Below are 23,628 nucleotides of genomic sequence, written 5' to 3' on the forward strand. Positions count from 1 at the left end.
CATTTTCTGCCCCTGCGCTTTTCTAACTGGTCACTCTTTCGCAGAATATCAGCTTCAAAGTCAAAAACCCATGTGGTGCCCCCTTTTTTGTCTCCCCCTTATCTTGCAACTTTCCTCTAGCTCCTATGAACATATGTTTCCCTCTTTCCAGCATCTGTCAACACTTCTCCATTCCCTGTGAAAGTATGTTTCCTTCTTTCCCATACTCTGTGACTTTTCTTCATCCTCTGTGAATGTATGACTTCCTCTCGCCCTATCCTGTGGCACCTTTGTATTCTCTGTGAATGTATGCCATCTGGTTGCTCTAAGCCCTCACCTATGCATTCCTCCCCCATTGACCCTCTTTATTTTTGAGACTCCCTAAACCTGCCTATTGTGTTCCTAGAATTCCATTCATAATCATATATGGACTAGTGCCAGCAACATTTTAAACAAGACAATATTTTCACTGAACTAAATATGGAAAAGTTAAAACACATCATTGCACATGTTTTTAGCTCTTTTCTTTTATATACATTAAATTTCTATGTAAACTTATTGTATAATTTGGTAAACTAAACTATCTTTTCACAATAGTGACCATATTTTATATCTTCAAATATGTTTCAGTATTACTATGACTATATAACAGTGCATTTTAGATATACATAAACATTTATTTATCCATACCATCATTAGACATATAAGTTGTTCTAAACTATTCACTAATACAATAATGTCATGAACACATTCTTACATATACATATTTTTTATCTTTTCTTACTGCTAATTTAGAATTACTGTAAATGAAATAAGTTCAAAGGCATATTTTTGTAACTTTTGATACATACTGTAAAATTTCCTTCTAAAATTATATTGAAAATTAACTAAAATCCCTCTAAATGTGTACAGATGTCTTAAAAACAAGAGGAGATCCAAGATGGTGGCAGATTAGGTGGAAGTTGCAATCACCTGCTCCCAGGACCAAACTAGAATTACAACTAAGGTATACAGAAATCATCCAGAATAACAACTGAAGGATAGCTGGAAAGAGGCCTTATAACCAAGGACTTAAAGATGTGTCCGCATCGAGACCGGTAGGAGACAAGGAGACATTGGAGGGCAGGCTGGGCAGTTAAAGGTAGCAGCTGAAGTTCCGGAAGGATATCAGCTGCAGGATGTTTCCCCTGAGAATTGTGGAGTCTAAACCCAGCCCAGAGCACCAGAACAGGAAAGATGCCCACATAATATCTGTCTGTGAAAAGCAGTGGGGTTTCTGACCACCAGAAAGAGACACCTAGAAATACAGGCATCCTCTGAAAGGACCAACCCCCTCCCCAAAATTATTTTAATATATTTTATTGACTTTTTAAGAGAGGAAGGGAGAGGGATAGAGAGTTAGAAACATCGATGAGAAAGAAACATCAATCAGCTGCATCCTGCACACACTTCCCACTGGGGATGTGCCCGCAACCAAGGTACATGCCTTGACTGGAATCGAACTTAGGATCCTTGAGTCCACAGGCCAATGCTCTATCCACTGAGCCAAACTAACTAAGGCCCAAAGTTTTTTTCAGAGCCACTCACCCTTGGCTCTAGCAGAAGGAGGGTAGAGTGAATTAGAGCTGAGTGAGGAAGTCTGGGAGTGATGTCTCTGGGAAGAGAAATGAGAGGTCAGTCACCAAAATCTGTGTGCTGTCATTCCCTCACACCGCAAAAGTCATTTTTCTAAGGCAGAGCACTCCCTCCAATGCAGCATCAGCCTGGGGGAAGCAAGAGTTCCACCTGTTGGAATCCCTCTTGCCCCAACCTGTGAAACTTATGTTCTGCTGAGGAGCACAGCCTGAGGCTAAGAGACTGAGCCAAACAGACAGCCTGAAGGCAAAGGCAGTTCTCTGGGTGCTTTGAGACATTTGCTAACCTATCCACGGACCCAGTGCTCATAAAAGCACTCCTTGGTGCACAGTTTGATACTTCTCACATGAACCCAGGCCCAGCAGAGGGAGTCATAGGCTGTGGATCACTGATAGCTCCAAATGGCTGCCCAGGGCCCATCACAGACAATGTCTGACATTGGCCTACAACAGGGTCCCTCAAAAGAGGCCCAGAAACAATACTCCCAGTGGCCAGTTTCAGACAACATAGCACAATCCAATAAGCTTCACCAGAAGCATATCCACAGGGAGATCTCTGCAGACACCAACCATTGCCAAGAATTCTGCTTCCTGTGATAAACACCTACACAGCAACCTGCATGTGTGTTGGGGGATGGGGGGTTTGAACCTTACTGTCAGCCTCCCTGAGGGTTGATCCCACTCATGAATGGGCTGATGGCAATTAAGACCTGATTACAACAGGAGGACCCACATAGTGCACACAATGGACATTCTTAGAGCACCCAGCTTAGGTGATCTGGGAAACTTTGCCACTGGATCCCACAGGTCACCTGCTACATAAATCCACCCTAACAAGGCTGGGAATCATAGCAGATCTACCTAATGCATAGAAATAAACATAATGAGGCAGCCAACATGAAAAGACAAAGAAACAGGCCCCTAATGAAAGAAAAAGAGAATATCCAGAAGAGCTAAATACATGGAGGTAAGCAATTTATCCAAAATTGAGTTTGGAGTAATGATTATAACAGTGTTGAACAGCATGAAAAAGGAGATAGAAACCATAAAAACGACCTGTCAAAAATAAAGAATGCCATACCTGATATAAAGAATACACTGCCTGGATGAAGCCAAAGATCAAATCAGTGATTTTAAAGACAAGGTAGAGGAAAACACTAAATCAGAGCAGAAAAATAAAATTAGGATAGTTTAAGGGAACTTTGGGACAATAGGAAATACAACATTTGTGTTATGGGATTATCACAAGAAGAGAGAGAGCAAGGGATTAGAACCTATTTGAAGAAATAATGACTGAACACTCATCAAACCTGGTCAAAGAAAAAAGATATATAAGTCCAGGAAGTACAGAGTGTCCCAAACAAGATATTTAAAACACAAAATAATTAAAATGACAAAGACACATCATAATTAAAATGCCAAAAGTTAAAGACAGAGAGACAATCTTAAAAGTCAAAAAGAAAGGGAGCTCCCATAAATGATTGTCAGCTGATTTCTCAACTGAAAAATTTCAGATCAGAAAGGATTGGCATGAAATATTCAAAGTGGTGAAAAGCAGGGACCTAAAACCAAGACTACTTTACCCAGCAAGGTATCATTTAAAATTGAAGGAGAGGACTTACCCCAGGTCATCCCGGGGGTGCCGCGTTCATGGGTCAGTTCCCGCTGCGCTTATTCTGTGGGGCCGGGGCTCCCAGGTGTGCGGGCCCCTGGGACAGGTACATTTATGGAAAAAAACTGAAGGCTATGCATAAAAAAACATTAAGAATGTTCACAAGAAACCAAAATGGCGGTCTAGGTAAACAACTGGTCTGCCACTCGCACAACAATTTAAAAAATTAAAACTAATACAAAGGACATCTATCATCCAAAACCATGGGAAGGCTGGCTGAAAGAGAAAGGAGCTCAAGCGCTGAAAAGCTGAGGAGCCTAGGTACGAAGGCACGCGAATCAGGCTGGTGGCAGGCAACTGGGCTCGCAGTTTTTCTTTTCAACCCGAAAGGAAACAAGCTCCCTATCACTTTGGAATCCAGTTTCTGGGGTCACCTTGGGGACCCAGACACCTCCCAGAGAAGCTGGTCTGGGCAGAAGTGAGGGCGACTCTTGCAGAGGAGCGCAGCAATCATTGTTTACTGCTCTGGATCACAGGGAAGCGGGGACTTGGAAACATGGATGGGCAGAAATGGCTGATGGCAGCCAATGCTGTTAGCCATGCCCCAACCTAATGAAGTCCTGAGACCCTGCCCCACCCCGAGGCCTCGCCTCGCCCTGAGACCCTGCCCTGAGGCCCTGCCCACACATTCTACAGACCTGCCCAGACATCACAAAGCTATTTTTACATATGAATGGCCTGTATTGAGGCAGCTTAACCAGATATAAACTGCAGCTCCAGCAACAAAACCACCTAGTCCCAAGCAAACAGGAAAAAACTGTAGTTCTTGCTGTAGCTCCTGCAGCATGGCTTCAGACAGTAACTGAACTGAATCCCATTGGAGATCCAGAAGCCAGTGTTTCTAGTGGTCAATTTCACTCCCACCCATAAGTGACACATTTGGGAGATGGAATCAGTGAGCACCAAAGCCCCGCTGAAACAAACCATGTCTCCAGCGCAGCAGTTCTTCCTTTATAGACAGAGCGGGTCCTCACAGACAATTGTCCTGGAGATCAATTCCTCCCAGAATACCAACAGCAAACAAGGCTTAATTACACCAAGACTTTGCACTCAGCCCACAAAGGTATATACCAAAAGTGACCACCCCAGGTGATTGGGGAAGCTGATAGGTCACCTACCACACAAAGCCACTCCATCAACACAGGGAGGAAACACAGAAACATATCAAGAATGGGAGAGATGGAGGAAAGTAAACTACTGGACGACAGAGTTCAGAATCACATTGATAAGATTACTCAAGAATCTTCTAAAAACCTTTGAGAAACTTGATGAGACCTCCAAGAAGCTTGGTGAGACCTTCAAAGAAGTTAAAGAGAATACCAAAATAATAGAAAAGGACGAGTCAGAAATTAAGCATACAATCTCTGAAATAAAGAATATACAGAAATTCAACTATAGATCAACATACCCCAAGAATCAAACCAAAGATCTGAAATATAAGGAAGAAAAAAATCACCCAACCAGAGAGGAAGAATGAAAGAAGAATTCAAAAGTGTGAGGATAGTGTAAGGAGCCTCCGGGACTGCTTAAAATGAACAAATATCCAGATTTTTGGGGTGCCAGAGAAGAGTGAGCAGGATATTGAAGGACTATTGAAAGAAATAATGACAGAAAACTTTCCCTACCTGGTAGAAGAAATAGACTCACAAGTTCAGGAAGCATACAGAACCCCAAAGGAGAACACACCAAGACACATCATAATTAAAATGCCAAGGGCAAAAGACAAAGAAAGAATCTTGCAAGCAGCAATAGAAAAACAGCTAGTTACCTACCCATATGACAGTCAACTGATTTCTCAACAGAAATTATGCAGGCCAGAAGAGAGTGGCAAGAAATATTCAAAATGATGAACAACAAGAACCTACAACCAAGATTACTCTACCCAAAAAGCTATCATTCAGAATTGAAGTCAGATAAAGAGCTTCACAGACAAAAAAAAAAAAAAAAGTTAAAGAAGTTCATCAACACCAAACCAGGATTACATGAAATGCTGAAGGGTATTCTTTAAGGAGAGGAAGAAGAAGAAGAAGAAAAGTAAAGGTAAAAATTACGAACAACAAAAAGAAATAAAATACATACCTGCCAACAAGTGAATCTAAAAATCAAGTGAATAAAAAATCTGAAGAACAAAATGGACTTGTGAACATAATAGAATCAGGGACATAGAAAGGGATTGGACTAACAATTCTCAGGGGGAAGGGAGTCTGAGGGGTGAGGGAAGAGATTGGACAAAAATCTTACACCTATGGATGAAGACAGGGCGGGGGTAAGGGCATGGGGTGGAGTTGGGAATCAGGTGGAGGGGAGCTATGGGGGACGTGGGGGGAAAAAGGAACACCTGTAATAATCTGAACAATAAAGATTTATTATAAATAAAAATAAAAATAAAATAAAACTGAAGGAGAAATAAAGAGCTTTTCAGACAGGAAAGAGTTAAAGGAGTTTGATGCCTCCAAACCAGTATTACAAGAAATATTAAAAGGCTTGCTTGAAGAAAAAGAAGAAACAGATGAACATAATTTTAAAAATAATCATTTTTTAGTTCCTAATAATTGATAGGAACATGCCTATCAATAATAACTTTAAATGTAAATGGCTTAAATGCTTTAATCAAAAGACATAAAGTAGATGGCCATGGCCAGTCAGACTCATTTGGTTGATTAAAAGGTCACCAGTTCAATTCCTGGTAAGGGCACATAAACCAGGTTGTGGATTTGATCCCTGGTAAGGATGCATACTGAGGGCAACTGATAAATATTTCTCTCTTAGATTGATGTTTTTCTCTCTTTCACTCTTCCTTTCTCTTCCTCTATATCTATAAAATTAAGAAAAAAAAAACTTAAAAAAAAAAACATGAAGTAGCTGAATGGATAAAAAAATAAAATCCATGTATATACTGTCTTCAAGAGACCACCTAAAAATGAAAGATACACACAGACTAAAAGTGGTAATTATAATAAAATTTAAATATTATTTTAATAAAAGCAAATATTAATTTCCATACACAAAGAAATGGAAAATAATATTTCATACAAATGGGGGGAAATGCTGGGTTAGCAATACTTGTATCTGACAAAATACACTTTAAGACCAAGCTATAGGAAGACAAAGAAGGACACTACATAATGATAAAGGAAGCAATCCATTAAGAGGATAAACCCTTATATACATTTATGCACCCAACATAGTAGCACCTAAAGATGCAAAACAAATATTGATGGGCATAAAGAAAGATATTGGTAGTAATACATTCATAGTAGGAGAATTTAACACTCCATTGACATCAATGGATAGATCTTCCAGACAGAAAATTAACAAGGAGACAGCACCATTAAATGACACATTAGATCAAAGGGATTTAATTTATATCTTCAAAGCAACAGAATATACATGCTTTTCAAGTGCCCATGAAATGTGTTCTATGCTTGATCAAATGTTAGGACACAAAACAATCCTCAATAAACTTAAGAAGACTAAAATCTTATCAAGTATCTTCTCTGACCATAATGCTATGAAAACTGAAATCAATCAGAAAAACAAAACTGCAAACATACAAAGACCTGGAGTCTAAATAATAAATGGGTTAACAATGAGATAAAAAAAAATCAAAAGATATCTTGAATCAAATGAAAAATGAGGATTAAATAACTCCAAATCTTGAGACAAAAGGAAAACAATCCTGCCAAAACCGGTTTGGCTCAATGGATAGAGCATCGGCTTGGGGACTGAAAGGTCCCGGGTTCGATTCCGGTCAAGGGCATGTACCTTGGTTGCAGGCATATCCCCAGTGGGGGGTGTGCAAGAGGCAGCTGATCGATGACTCTCTCTCATCGATGTTTCTAACTCTCTGTCTCTCTCCCTTCCTCTCTGTACAAAATCAATAAAATATATTTAAAAAAAAAAAAAAAAAAAAAAAGGAAAACAATCCTAAGAGGAAAATTCATAGCATTACAGGCCTATCTCAAGAAAAAACAACAACAATATTTGAATAAACAATCTAACTTTACATAAAGGAGTTTGATAAAGAACAACAAACAAAGCCCCAAGTTAGCAAAAGGAAGGAAATAATAAAGATCAGAGTAGAAATATATAAAAGTCTAAAAAAATACAAAATATCAATAAAACCAAGAGCTGGGTCCTTGAAAAGATAAATAAGACTGACAAACCTTTAGCATACTTACCAAGAGAAAAAAGAGAGGAGATGCAAGTAAATAAAATCATAAACGAAAGAGAAGTAACAACTGGCTTCAAATACAAACAATTATAAGAAAATATTATGAAATACTATATGCTAACAAATTGGGCAATCTGGGTGAAATGGACAAATTCCTAGAAACATACAGTCTTCTAAAGCTAAATCTGGAAGAATCAGAAAATCTGAATAGACAGATTACAACTAGTGAAAATTAAGTAGAAAAACAAACAAAAAAACTCCCAACAAGCAAAAGCCTGATAACTTTACAGGTGAATTTTACCAAATATTCAAAGAATGAACACATATCCTTTTCAAGCAGTTCCAAAAAATCTAAGAGGAGAGAAGACTCCCAAGACTCATTTTACAAGGCCAAGCATTTATCCTAATTCCAAAACAAGATAAAGTCACTACAAAGAAAGAACATTATAGGCCAATATCCTTGATGAACATAGATGCTAAAAACTCAACAAAATGTTACAAAACTAAATCCAGCAATACATTAAAAAGATCATCATGATCAAGTGGGATTTATTCTGAAAATGCAATGTTGGTACAATAGCCAAAATTTGGAAGCAGCCAAAATGTACATCAGTAGATACTTAAATGTAGTCACTTAATTGCTTTCATTTTTATTTTCTTAGTGAACCTAGGGAACTTTTCATATGGTTACTTTTATTTCTTCTATAAATTGCCCATTTTATTGGAGTAACTTTTCTTTGTCATACTCATCATGTGGTTGTCTATAATATGTCATATTTTCTGGAAGGTTACAGAGGTGTTTCATTATGAACCCTTGTATGCTTTAGAATATCTTTCAATTTGTATCATGCATAATTGACTGCTGACTTAGCATAGTATCCTTGGCTTTCACAGTGAAGCTGTCAGACCATGGTGCACTCCCTGAATTCCCTCACAGTACATCCAACTTGCAGTTATAATCTAATTCCAAGGCTTAAATTGCCAGGTTGATTAATGTAATTTTCAGTTCAAGTATCACTCAACCTGTGTAACTCTGGTTAAAATCTATAGTATAGGAGCCCCAAACAGAGGAATCATATATCTGAACAGTTTTCCTTTCCATTATTATTATCACCAAAAAAAATGTTAGTGCTCACTTTTTCCCTGGACCCCCATGGTGTCACTTCTGGTGCTTTGTCTACCTCTGTCATGATGTCCTCATGCACAATTGACTTTCTGTAGGCCATCACCATAGAAACCAGGATTCTCCACACAGTTATAGTAGAATGCAACTTACTCAGAGTGGTGGATGGGGTTTCACACCTTATACTCTCCAGTATCAGTTTGTTCCTCAGGTCAGTGGTTGTTAATGGGCCTTTGCTATGACTTTTCTCCTTACTCGCCCTAACACTGTACTGCTTTCTCTAGATGCTGAGAGATCTTTTTAATATCTTGCCCAAATGAGTCCTATTTTTATACTATTTACAACGAATCCTAAAAATGTTTGACATAGAAATGACACTTTTCCCATTTTCCCATCTTGGATGCAGGTTTTTAATTCTTCTCACTTTTTTGGCCATGTGCTTGGAGATTTGAGAGGATGAAGTAGAAGTCAGACGACTGTGAATTTTATCATCTCATTGAGAAGTTGAGTCTTTGGCTTTCAGAAGAAAAGCAAAGTGGTCAGATAGTGTGGTTATAAAACTTTGATGTGTATAAAAATCACCAGAGTAATTGTGTGCATGGAAACACCAACATCATGCTTCCAGAGATTCAGATTCATTAACTTTAAGATGTGACAAATACTCTATATTTCTAATAAGCAACCCTTCTCCCAGGTGATTCTGATATTGGTGGTACCACCGTGTGGCCTTACACTGGTGGGTAGGGTCTATGGATCAACCTCACATGGTAACGTGTTTGGGATAGTAGAATTTGGGGCCCCAACCCAGAAAAACTCTGGGGGTGGTACCCAGAAACATGTATTTTAACAAATGCTCTAGGTATTTCTGATACATGATCCAGTTAGAGAACTGCTAAACTGGTAGATGAGTCCAAAATCCCACGTTCTAATATGAGCTCTGTCTTTAGCCAGCTCAGTGACCAGAAGAAAATTATTTACTCTCTCGGGGCTTCACCTTCTCTGTGAAATAAGGATGAGAGGCTATATCTCCAAGGGTTTTAAAGACTTCACTTCAAACTATTGTAGAGTATCTTCCACGTTCTACTATATTTTTCATAAAATAAATTTCTTTTGGTTGAAAGTTGAGTATCATTATTTTTATTCCACAGGGATGTCCCAGGACCTAACAGCAAATAATTCCATGGAGCTAATCAATCAAGCCAAGAACAATTCAAAATATATGCATAAATGTTAACAATAATCCTGAGTGTAGATTGCCTATAAATCCTCTGAGTCATCCATTGGCAAATAGTTTTCTTTTCAGTTTTTAAATATAAAAAGGCTAAGCTCCATGGGCATGTGGTTCACCCAGCTCGTTTTCTTCATCTGGCTCATTTGATCTTAATTATGAGGGCTAGTTCTTGAATTGAAGCAGCTTGTTTTAAGGAGCATATGGCAGAAGGTGCTAAGCACAGACAGCAGACAATGTGTTACTAAAAGGAGAATACATTTTTCTTTACATAAGAAGCCATATGCAGTCCAAATTTATCCATACTGTATTACTGAAATCTGTATTTTGAAACTTCATCTATGAGTTTTCACAGGTCTTGGCCTCATCTTTTCCATATTCAATATAAGACCTGCAAAAAACAGGCGAAGATTTTAGTTTATTTCAAGATATTCCCAGATTATTCCTTTCAGTAACATTAGGGGGCCCCATCCATTTTCTCCTATTGGAAGGTTTCACTGAAAACTTGACACCTTCCTAGAATGTCTTCTTCTTTACAGCATCCTCAGTGTTCAGGTCTCAAAAGGTCTTGATGTCAAGGTGCTCTTTCCTTGAAAGCAGCAAAATTGTGAAAGTTGCACTTTATGAGACAGGACAGCAGATTTTGCCCTTTCTGTCCTGACTCCCTTGTCTTGCTCTTTGAGGTACAGCAGGTCTCTGGAGCGTCTGCTTCTATGGCTTAGGAAACACCTGTGAAGCATCAGAGCCATGGAACATGGCAGAGTGCCAGCCATCTGGATGTGGGCTTTTTCAAATTGTCTTTATCAACACACTTCTCCTGAAAGTGTTTGTCTTAAACACCGCATGCCTTTCCCCTCACCTGGCTTCATTTCCTGTCACCCTTTTACAGCCACAGACCTCTGAGAGCACAGGTTAGACACTCCGTCTTTGCTGAGATTCTTTATCTTTTATGACTGCTCTGTCTCATCATCCTTGGAGCTTCATATTCCCAACTGTGGCACCTCCAAAATCTAATTGTTTGGCACCGCATTCCTGACATCACAGTCTGTTGCCATGGAAAGTGCCACCAATTCTGCATGATGCCTTCCCTGCCAGGAGGAGAGGATGCACTGAGAGGGAGACAACAGTTGCTTAAGCATAAGTATCTTTGCAATTTAGCAAAGAGACAAGAAACTACATGGAAGACAACAGAGGAAGGAGAAATTCCAATTTGTATGATGCTTTTCTTCCGATGTCCTCTTTGGTGAAAGTCAGGTGCTCACCTTTCTCCAGGTCTTCATATTAGACAATTCCAGGGTGATTTGGGTTTTATTGGGAATAATATTGGAGTTGAAAAGCATTTAGAGTTTGCAAAGCCAAATGTCCCTTCAAATGCCACATCTGCTTTTTCATGTTGCTATGGGGAGATTATCTTAGTAGAAAGATGAATAGCAGCCATTCTAAACAGAATTGCTCATCTCAGCACAGCCTTTCCAATGAAGCCAGTTTGCAGACAATTTGAGTTAGCTTCTCCCTCCTGCACTTTTGTGAAGACTGCAGCCCCATCTCTGCCAGGAATAAACGCTCCTAATAGTGTCTACTGCTGAATTCACAGGGTTTATATGAACAGGTTTTGCAAGGGCTTTGCCAAAATGAAAAATCTGCTCTTATCGCATGCTTATAACTAATAAATGAAAGTTGAGGACATTGGAAAATTACAAAAGTTCTAGTCAACATTTTATTGTGACCTAATAAAAACATATAATTTGCTACTTAGGATTCTGGGTTAAAGAACAAATTTGACTAAATTTGTCTAACTTTTCTTCCAGCCCCTTTTCTAAATTCTTAAGAAAATAGAATTTTTAAGAAGAGGACGAGACTATATTTTTTGCTAAATACTAAATATTCCAGATTCACACCAGAAAATTTGAGAAATGTCTGCAAATGGAATTAGATCAAAGATTGGGATTATTCTGATATACTATCTGCCTGAGAAGCACAACTTGCTTCAGAGGCCCTGTGGTGAAACTTCACTAACACCCCTTCTGTTAGACAAGCAAAGATTGCAGGTGGGTGTGAGCCATAGATCGATTAGGAAGTTCCTCTTGGTCTCACCAGGCCTGGGAAATGTAACCAATTCCAGTGAACATACCTAAGAGGAAACCCAAATGGTGATTATTTAATTTTTGTTTGTAGTTGAGGCTCCTACTAGAAAGTTACTGTGGCTCACCCTACTTGGTTTGGTTCAGTGGATAGAGCATCGGCCTGCAGACTGAAGGGTCCCAAGTTTGATTCCAATCAAGGGCACATCCCCAGTAGAGGGCATTCAGGAGGAAGTGGATCAATTATACTCTCTCATCATTGATGTTTCTATCTCTCCTTCCCTCTGCCTTCCTCTCTGAAATTAATAAAAATATTTGTAATAATAATTTTTTTAAAAAAAAGAAAGTTACAGTGGCCCTAAAACAGGCAAGTGGGTTGGGCGAAGACTATCAGCTACCACATCAAATATAGAAAAGAAAACCTTGAGCTGAGAAAGGGAGTCCTGGTTGCAAAACTCCTCTGATCCCTGTTCTCACACTCCACTTTTCTCAGCAAGATGCTGGATATCTGAACTATAACATAACACAACAATGAACCCACAGTTCCTGTCTGTGTGGTCTCCTAATGATGAGTATTCGAAAAAGGGTACTCAAATTAATAAAATCATATCTTCAGGTGAGGATTAAAAAATAAAAGCAAAAAAGTTATCTGCTGTCCTAAAGAGATACACCTAAAAGAAAACTACAGCCAAAAGTTTAAATACATAAAAATTGGTACAAAAGGCTAATCACTCCTGACCGTTCAATCATTTAAATATTCTAAAAAGATATACAACTGAAAAATACCAAAATGCCAAATAAATCTGACAGATTATTTAAAGTTGTAGCATTTTTAACAATGTAAGAAAAAAAAATCTTTAAGATTAAAAAACAACAACACAACAGAGGAAATTTCTGTCTTTTCCTTTTAAACTGTATAGTAAAAGGCCCATACTTTACAGTGTTATTCTGAGATGTTAAGTGAATTTATATAAGTATTTGGAATAGTGTCTAGCACATAGAGAAAACTAGGTAAGTACGAGTTCTTTAATAATACAACTGTTGAAGTCACCATGACTATTATAAGGAACTCTACTTCCTGATACAAAACCTAGAGAATCCCTTACACCTGCACACCAAAGACTTGTGAATGAATATTCATTGAGCATTATTCATCTTTGTGAGCAACTGGAAACTACTTAAATGCCCACTAACATAAAAAAGGACAATTGTATTTTCATTATATTTCATAATGGAATACAGCAGCACATTAACATGAATACAATAGAGCTGCAACTATATTCATAGAAAAGTCTCAAAAATATAATGTGACTAGAAAAGTTTAGGAATATATATGCTTTATGACTCCGTAGTATTTAAAATTAAAGGATGCAAAAAAATAACATTTTAACTTGTGTATTTACAGTACAGGAAATGTAAAAGAATAATAGTCACAAAAATGAGAATAGTGTTTACATGTAGGTTTGAAAGTGAAATGGGATAGTGGAAGAATGCTTAAGAAATTTTAACAATAGCTGAAAAATTTAGTTTATTACAAGTTCATTTTTTAATTTATTGTTTAAAGTATTAGATATAGTATTACATATGTCTCACTTTTCCCACATTGACCTCTCCCCAGCCACCCCACCTCCCAGCACATGCCCTCACCCCCCTAGGGTCTGTGAACATTGGTATGCTTATATGTATGCAGACAAGTCCTTTAATTGATCTCTTATCCCCATCCTCACCCTTTCCTCTGCCTTCCCTCTGAAGTTTGATGGTCTGTTCGATGCTCCTCTGTTTCTGGATCTATTTTTGTTCATCAGTTTATGTTGTTCATTATATCCCACAAATGAGTAAGATCATGTGATATTCATCTTCCTCTGACTGGCTTATTTCACTTAGCAAAATGCTCTCCAGGTCCATCCATGCTGTTGCCAATGGTAAGAATTCCTTCTTTTTTACTGCAGCGTAGATGTTCCACTGTTTTCTAATGCACGAATCTACTAATAGGCACATAGGCTATTTCTAAATCTTAGCTATTGTAAATTGTGCTGCTATGAACATAAGGGTGCATATGTCCTTTTTGATGGTGTTTCTGGTTTCTTGGAATGTAGCCCTAGTAGTGAGATTACTGGGTCAAATGGGAATTCCATTAAAAAAATTTTTTTTTGTGGAAACTCTATACTGTTTTCCATAATGGCTGCACCAGTCTGCATTCTCACCAGCAGTGCACGAGAGTTTCTTTTTCTCCACAGCTTCATGGGCACCTGTTGTTTCTCAATTTGTTAATTATAACCATTCTGACAGGTGTGAGATGATATCCCATTGTCATTTTGATTTGCATCTCTCAAATGATTAGTGACTTCGAGCATGTTTTCATATGTCTTGTGCCTTTCTTTCAAAAAGTGTCTATTTAGGTCCTTTGCCCATTTTTTTATTGTATTGTTTATCTTCCTATTTTTAAGTTGTATGGGTTCCCTATAAATTTTGGAAATTAATTCCTTATTGGAGATAACATTGGCAAATATGTTCTTCTATGCAGCGCTTTCTTATTGTTTTGTTGATAGTTTCTTTTGCTGTGCAGAAGCTTTCTATTTTGATGTAGTCCCATTTGATTATTTTCTCCTTAATTTCTATTGCCCTAGGAGCTGTATTGATAAAGATATTGCTATGACATATGTCTGATATTTTGCTGCCTATAGCTTCTTCTAAGATTTTTATGGTTTCCCATCATGCATTTAAATTATCCATTTTGAGTTTATTTTTGTGTATGATGTAGGTTAGTGATCTAGTTTCATTTTTTTGCATGTGAATGTCCAATTTTGCCAATACCAATTACTGAAGAGACTGTCCTTACTCCATTGCATGCTCTTACCTCCTTTGTCAAATATTAATTGAGCATAATGGCTTGGATCAATTTCTGGGTTCTTTGTTCTGTTCCATTGCTCTACATGTCTGTTCTTGTGCCAGTGCCAGGCAGTTTTGAGAATAGTGGCCTTGTAATATTAATATAGCTTGATATCTAGTATCAAGATCACTCCAACTTTATTCTTCTTTCTCAGGATTGCTGTAGCTTTCAGAGTCTTTTTATTATTCCAGATGATTTTTTGTTGAATTTGTTCTAGTTCTGTGAAATAATTTGTTGGTATCTTAATTGGGATTGGATTGAATCTATAGTTTGCTTTGGATAGTATGGACAATTTATTTTATTTTTTTAATTTCTTTACTGATTAAAGTATTACACATGTGTCCTTATCTCCCCCATTAACCTCCATGCTTCCCACTCATGCCCTCACTTCCTTGCTGTCTGTGTCCATTGGGTAGGGCCCTGGTCGGCAAACTGTGGCTTGTGAGCTGCATGCAACTCTTTGGCCCCTTGAGTGTGGCTCTTCCACAAAACACCACAGCATGGGTGAATCTATTTTGAAGAAGTGGCATTAGAAGAAGTTTAAGTTTTAAAAATTTGGCCCTCGAAAGAAATTTCAATGATTGTACTGTTGATATTTGGCTCAGTTGACTAATGAGTTTGCCGACCACTGGGTTAGGCTTATATGTATGTATACAGTCCTTTGATTGTTCTCTCCTCCTTACACCCACCCTCCCCTACCTTGACAGTATCATCGATGCTTCTCTGTCTCTGGATCTCTTTTTGTTCATCAGTTTACATTGTTCATTATATTCTATAATTGAGTAAGATCATGTGACATTTATCTTTCTCTGACAAGCTTATTTCACTTAACATAATGCACTCTAGTTCCACCCATGCTGTTGAAAATGGTAAGAATTCCTTCTTTTTTACCACAGCCTACTATTCCATTGTGTAGATGTACGAATCCATGCACCAGGCCTCTACTGATTAATAATTAAGATAAAGTGTGGATCAAATGAGTGATTTAAGATTCACTGATTAGCATTTTCTAGTGTTTGCTATGAACTACGTTATAGCAAAACACCAATGAGATAAGAATGATTACCCCACTGTACAGATGAATAAATCAGGGCTCAGAAAGAAAAGGTTACTCAGAAAGGAGAGAGCTAGAATTCTTCACCAGGTGGGGAATGGGAGGACTAGGAGCCAAGGACAATGATGTAATTGACTAATTCCAGCTCTGAGTTTTCAGGAATTCAATGCGAAAGGGACACAAAGATGAGAATTGTACTTTTGTTGACTGATATAAGGAATTGTATAAAATCTCCAGGAGAACCACACATTCTTCTGACACCAAATTCAAAGAGTGCAGCACTTAACCCACGAGACCTTGTATAAGAGCCATGCAACCATATCACACACAGTGTACTAAGTAGCAGTTTTACAGAACACACAAACACGTTCTCAATCGGACCTTTTCTCACCCCAATGTTCCATAAAAACCAAAAACCCACAACAGCCGCCTCACTCAGCTAAGAACCTTACTGTTGATACAGCCTTCTGAGGAGGTCAGTTCCAACAAACCCTATTTCATTGATTGTAGCCTGCATTAATCAGCCTATTAGCCATCATGCTAATTAAACTATTTGTTGTGAGTTCAATCTGATCTGCTCCTTAGGAAAATAAACATCTTGGTTTAACCATGACATGTGTTCTCAAGAAATGCTTCACTTCGCTCCCAGCTGTATATCTGATTAAAATTGAGAAGAGAAATTTCCATAGACAAATGTTTTGGCTAACTCTTTTCTTTGGCATTTCAACTGAAATCTTCTCTTTAAAAAAATATAGCTGCCACTTGAACCAAGATATCTTCCGTTTATTCCATTTCCAATTAGTGGCTCAGCTTTGCTTTGGCATTTCTGCGTTAACAGCTGTAGTGGAATTATTGGGCCAAATGCTGACTCCCTTTTTTGCCTACATAATACTTTTATTGATGTACACAGGCAAAGCATACAGTACAAGGGACAAAAGCTTCCCCAACTGTCTACTGTTCTATTCATTGATAGGTCAATGAGCTGATGAGGCAGTAAAGACCTGTCAAAAATTTTCTGAAGAACATAGAGAACTCTGCTTATGGCATAAAATGAATGATCTTACTTACAAGTAAAAGAGTTGTTAAAAGCAATCACACACTTACAACTAGAAGGGGGGAAGATATTATTTCTCCGCTCCTAGCATATGAAATCATATCACATAATAAAAGTAGCCATAATTTTTTTAAAATATATATTTTATTGATTTTTTTACAGAGAGGAAAGGAGAGGGATGGAGAGTTAGAAACATCGATGGGAGAGAATCGTCAATCAGCTGCCTCTTGCACACCCTCTACTGGGGATGTGCCCGCAACCCAGGTACATGCCCTTGACCAGAATCGAACACGGGACCTTTCTGTCCGCAGGCTGATGCTCTATCCACTGAGCCAAACCGGTTTTGGCTAAAAGTAGCCATAATTTAAGAAAACGTGAAGACTTCCTTTGAGAGTGTACTATTGTAATAATCTATTCAGTAAGCATCTTGAGAGGCTCAGCCTGGGCTGGCCCTGCATGGGTTAACAAAAAGCAGAAGTTATTCTTTCTCCTTCTGCAGCGATGCTCCGATGCTAGAAACACTTACAATGAGTAGAACTAGAAAAATAAATGGAGTAAAGCTCTGGCCGGTGTGGCTTTAGCCATTGGTCTGTCTATCTCTCAAATGCTGTTCTCTCCTACTTGAATACCTGAGGTTCACTTCAGAGGGTTGAGTTAATGACCGCAGAATACTCTTCCTCTAATGTTGGGGTGGGGAGAGGTAGTAATGCTTTTCTCTCTTGGGATGTGATGTCACAGGAATACCTATAGAAACATTGTGAAAAGTAACCATGCCTTCCACTGCACTGTCCAATATGGTAGACACCAGCCTCATGTTGTTTAATTTAAATTTTTTAATTAAAAATAATAAATTTCTCAGTTGGACAAAATACATTTCAGGTGCTTCAACAGCACAGCATAGAACATCCATAATTGCTGGAAGCCCTATTAAACAGCTTCCCTCAACCTAAGTGAAAAGGCCCCTGGCTGCAGACTATGCTGCTGTTAAATGTAAGTCCCCCATCACAGAACACCATGATATATGATAGAGGCTTTTGATCTGACAAAAAAAAAAAAATCACTGATGCCCAATTGGGGTCAGCTCCTAGTAGTCACAATATCAACAAGACCATATGCATCATCACATTTTAAAACAGCTGCACACTGAAAACCTGAATCTTGACATCAGGAAACTAACAATTCAAGACATTTGTCTAGCTCTTGCTTTTCTTCTCCACTCCCTTTGTCCGAGAACCTGTCTTTATCTTCCTTCCTCTGTTTATCTGATTATCTTTTCCTTTCCCTGTTCATCAATGCAAGAACCCTCTGCTCATGTATGCCTCCATAAGTAAAATGGTTCAATATGAGAAGACCTGTTGCTAGGTTTGAAGACAAAAGTTTTGTCACCAAAAGCCTGCTCTTGTATAACTTCTTTGCTTATTGTTATAAAGATATTGCTATTTTCCTTCTGGGAACTAATGGTATCTACCAAGATACAGCGAAATCTTTGGGTCTGTTGCAATGTCTTGCCAGACAGATGAACTGGTAACTGTCCAAGCTTATCAAAATGCCATTGTGATGTCAAGACAGCTGCAAAACTGTTTCTGGAAAGCCTAATTACAGTGGCTAGGAGATGAGCTCAAAAGGATAAAATGCTGTCCCTAAGTAAGATAAGCAAGTGGAACTTTACAAATGTATATTTCTGTCCTTCTTGTCTCCTCTGTTTCCAGCAGGCAGCCAAGAAGTCGGTGGGGCTCTTTCAAAGGCTGTCTTTCCATTAGGACTTCAATGGTATCAACAATGAAAGGTGAGGCAGAATGGCATGCAAAATGGGGCCTAATGCCACCCTGGAACCGAGTTTATTATGCTGGGAACATACTTGTTGCAATGCTAATGGGACAGAATTATGTTTCTCTGACTATTTAAAATTTTCCAGCACAAATGAGGCAGGGCTGTTACATCATGCAGCTTTCTGAAAGGGCTGGTGGCTCCTGTCCATTTACACCTCCTCCTCTTGCACATGGCCCCTTTCCTGGTGAGAACATGCTTTTGCTTTTTACAAAGTGGTCACATTTGCTTGGAAAACATCATGAGACTCAATTAGGGTTTATAATAACCAGATTCATTCAGGACTCCATAAAGGTAAAGATGTTTTGGCCATATTCCAAAAATGACCCAGTCCTCACACTACAACTCTCACTGACCCATCGCTGTTCCCTCAACCCCGGGAGGGAAAAAGGAGGACCATTCAGCATCATAGTCAAAAGGTTTGCTTAGGCTTTTTCCCCTCCAAGTTAAATTGAGTTCCACTGTGTAGAAAGATGACAGTAAATAAAGATAAAGCTAGAGAGAGTGGCAGAGGAAGAACCAAAGAGCCTTGGGTTTAAGAAGTTCATCTTTTATTGAGAATAATATTAAAATAAATGCTAAATATAAAATACCTGAAACAATGAATAACTTAAATCAATGCATATATCTTTGTGCCTCTCAAATCTGTCCATTTCTCCTAATTACTAACACTATTCTAAGATAAGCTAGCATCTTCTCACAACTGGATTCAAAAGTCTTCTCCCAACAACAGGGCAACTGGTTCAACTGCTCTTGCTCTGCTGAATTAGTTAATTCTCCTCTCTGCAGGCCAAGTGACATTTTAACTTGTGCATAAATATCTTCAATAGTCTTTAGTAATGTTTAAGATCAAGACATCCTTCCTTAACACAGTCTACTAGCTCTATAAATCCCAGATCCTCCCCTAACTCTCTCAGAAGCTTCAGCTAATACCACTGCCATAGGCTTTCCCAGCTCTGGCCTTCTCTAACTCTCTCTGCAGTATCATACTCCATCCAGTATTTGTGCATGCCTACTTCCTCTGCTGGAACCCTCTCTTTCTTCCTCTCTTCACCTATTTAACTCTCATTCAACCTTCAGATTTCAGCCCAATAGATACTTCATCAGAGAACCTTCCCTAACCTAACTAAGCAAAATCCTCTATTGTGTTTCTTTGTATCCTGACCTCACCTGTCTGCTTATTACCAAGGTTTTATTTTCACATTCATATAAATAATTGATCAATACTTCTTCCTCCCACACCTCACTAGCTTCATGACTGGGAATATATCTTGTGTGCTTAGAATTATATTCTGAGGGTCTACCTAGCACCTGCCACTTAGTAGTACCTTAAAATATTTGAGAAAATACAAAGATAAAAAAGGAAAGAAGGAAGAGAGAGAGGAAGGAAGAGGAAGAGAAAACAGGGACAGAGTAGGAGAGAAGGAGGAGGAAGAGAAGGTTGTGGGAGAAGAAATTTATCAGACATAATACAATATATTCCCTGAGGCAAGAGATTCAGCCCATGACTTTTTAGTAGATTCTTCATAAATAATTATTGCTTAGTCAAAAGCAGTCAGCAAAGATTAACTGACAGAGGAAAGTGGTGAGTGTGGCGGGAAAAAGTTTCCTGGGCATGGCTAGGGGCACAGAGGAAAGAAGTGACCCTTGGAAGTGCATTAGCGGAGGCCTGGGCTGAATGTGGTGGGTTCTTGCAGAGATGAGCCAGACTGCATGTGTTCAAAGGACAAACACAGTTGTAAGAGTTTTCCTTTGAAGAGATTTATCTTGCTGAGCTTGCTTTCATCAGACCTTGGAAACAAAAGGATGGACTACATGGCCCGGCTAAGGCTTCAGACCTCCAATGACATCATTCAGATGCTATCGGTGCACTTACTGAGGGGCAGTTCAAGAGTGTCAAAAGGTATACTATCTAAAACTAGACAAAATTATATTTACTCTGTTATTTTCTCAAAAGCAGAAAATTTTAGCTCACTAAGTGAGTAGTAATTAAAGAGCCTAACACATTGCCTTGTATCTTATTACATGGTAATAATTTAATCAGTGTTCAGAAATCTGGTTCATGTTATGTAATTGTGGATGAAAAGGGGGCTCTGTAATAGATCTGACTGACAGTTTTGCCCTGTGAGATGGTCAAACTATAAATTACTCATTGGGAGGTCACAGTGAATAGTCACATCCAAGATCTCTAAGAAGGTTTATCTGCTACTTAAACGAGCACTCTGTTGTTCCTGTGCATCCAGGTTAGTATATTTTTAAAATGCCAGAGCCATCCTCTTCTTTAGACCCTTGGGAGGTGTAACTGCCAACAAGGGAGCACACAATATTGTGACCTATTCTGTACTCTTGCTTTCTCTTACCTTCACAAGTTTGATTACAAGCATAATTTTCCTTTGCCCCTCCTTAATTCCAAATGTATTTTAAAAAAAAATACAACCCTGCAAAATTCATTCTGCAAAGTATGTGCAATCTTGCTTCCTAGTGTACCATCAGTTTGGGTCAAATAACTCTGATAAAAATGCTCTATGTGTTTGGAGGTTTCTTAGGTTAAAATAATGGTCTTTTGCTTGGAATTAGATGAATCTAAATGACAGCAGCTCCCAGAACATCACTCAATGGGTATTTTGGATGCATATTCCTGGGTATACTTCCCCTTGGGTATACACAGGCAGCTTCCATGACCCTGAGCTCCTAATAAAAAGGGTGTTTTGGGTTATTTTTTTATTTTTATTGTTGAGATTATAGACATCCCTCTTTGTCCATAGATAATGTATACATTCATATAAGATCTTTGTCTAATCTCTTTCCACACCCTCCATACCCCCTACCCTCCGAGAATTGTCAGACTGTTCCATTTCCATGCCCTTGATTCTATTCCATTTACCAGTTTATTCTGTTCATCAGATTTTTTTACTTATTTGATTTTGAGATTCAAATGTTGATAGATATGTATTTGTTGTCACTTTGTTGTTCATATTTTTTTTATTTTTACCTTTTTCTTCTTTCTCTTCTTAAAGAATACCCTTCAACATTTCATATAATACTGGTTTGATGGTGATGAACACCTTTATCTTTTTCTTGTCTGTGAAACCTTTTATCTGACCTTCAATTCTAAATGATAGCTTTGCTGGGTAGAGTAATCTTGGTTGTAGGTTCTTGCTATTCATCACTTTGAATATTTCTTGCCACTCCCTTCTGTAGTGCATAGTTTCTATTGATAAATCAGCTGACAGTCATATGGGTACTCTCTTGAAGGTAACTAACTGCTTTTCTCTTGCTGCTTTTAAGATTCTCTATCTTTTGTCCTTGGCATTTTAATTATGATGTGTCTTGGTGTGGTCCTCTTTGGGTTCCTCTTGTTTGGGGTTCTCTGTGCTTCCTGGACTTGTAAGTCTATTTCTTTCACCAGGTAGGGGAAGTTTTCTGTCATCATTTCTTCAAATAGGTTTTCAATATCTCTCTCTCTCTCTTCTTCTGGCACCCTCAAAATTTGAATGTTGGTATGCTTGAAGTTGTCCCAGAGGCTCTTTACCCTATCTTCATATTTTTGCTCTTCTGGTTTGGTGTTTTATGTTTCCTCTTATTCCAAATCATTGATTTGATTCTCAGAATCCTCTAGTCTACTGTTAAAGCCCTGTATATTATTCTTTATTTCAGCCAGTGTATGCTTAATTTCTGACTGGTCCTTTTTCATTTTTTTTTTTTTTTTTTGGTATTGTCATTAAGATCCTTGAAAGTCTCACTAAGTCTCTTGGAAGTTTCTGTGGTTTTGAATTCTATATCCAGTATTTTGCTTTCTCCAATTTCTTTTATTTGTGAAATGTTTCTTTGTCTCCACATTTGGCTGCTTCCCTGTGTTTGTTTCTATGTATGGGTAACTAAGTACCCTTGAGTTGATAGAGTGGCCTTGTATAGTAGGTGTCTTATAGGGCCCAGTGGCTCAGCCTCCCCAATCACCTGAGGTGGACTCTCTAGGTGCCCCCCTCCCTTGTGGGCTTTGTGCACAGTCTTGTTTTAGTTGAGCCTTGATAGCTATTAGTGTCACTGAGAGAAACTGACCTCCAGGACAACTGGCTGTGGAGACTAACTGTGACTACAGTGGGAGAACTGCTGTTCAGAAAACACTTTTATAGGGCAGGACTTGCTTCAGTGGAATTTTGGTACTCACTGAGTCTATCCCTTGAGTGTGTCACTTACAGAGGTGCAGAGTTGTAATCTGGCATGGTCTCATACTGACCATTGGTACACTGGCTCCCGGGTCTCCAGGGATGTGCAAAGTCAGCCACTGCCTCAGACCACCCAGCAGGAGCTACAGAGAGATCTACAAATTCTTCCTCTTTTTTTAAAAAATATATTTTATTGATTTTTTTACAGAGAGGAAGAGAGAGGGATAGAGAGTTAGAAACATCGATGAGAGAGAATCATAGATCAGCTGCCTCTTGCACACCCCCTACTGGGGATGAGCCCGCAAACAAGGTACATGCCCTTGACCGGAATCGAACCCGGGACCTTTCAGTCTGCAGACTGATGCTCTATCCACTGAGCTAAACCGGTTTCAGCAAATTCTTCCTCTTTGTATCGGGTTTGGAAGTGCCCAGGTGAGGCCCAGCTGTGAAGCAAGGCAGACTGGTGCTCTGGTGCTGGTGCCTGGTCTTGGGCCTCTTATTGATAGGTTTGGGGCTCCCTGACCCACCTGCAGCTTGTTTGACAGATTTTAGCCTGAGAAAAGAGGCCATTTATATGAAAAAGCCACTGCACACAGCTTGGTGGGGTTGTAAATTGGGTGGGACCGGGTCTCATATAATCACCAGGACAGAGCAAACTGAATGGCTGCCAGTCAGTTTTGTAACCAAGGAGGTCCCAGCACTGGAACAATGACCACTTTGAGCACCTCTGACTGGAAGAAAGCTGT

Source organism: Pipistrellus hanaki, assembly GCF_964339955.1.
Source record: "Pipistrellus hanaki genome assembly, chromosome: 1".
NCBI classification, from domain to species: Eukaryota; Metazoa; Chordata; class Mammalia; order Chiroptera; family Vespertilionidae; genus Pipistrellus; species Pipistrellus hanaki.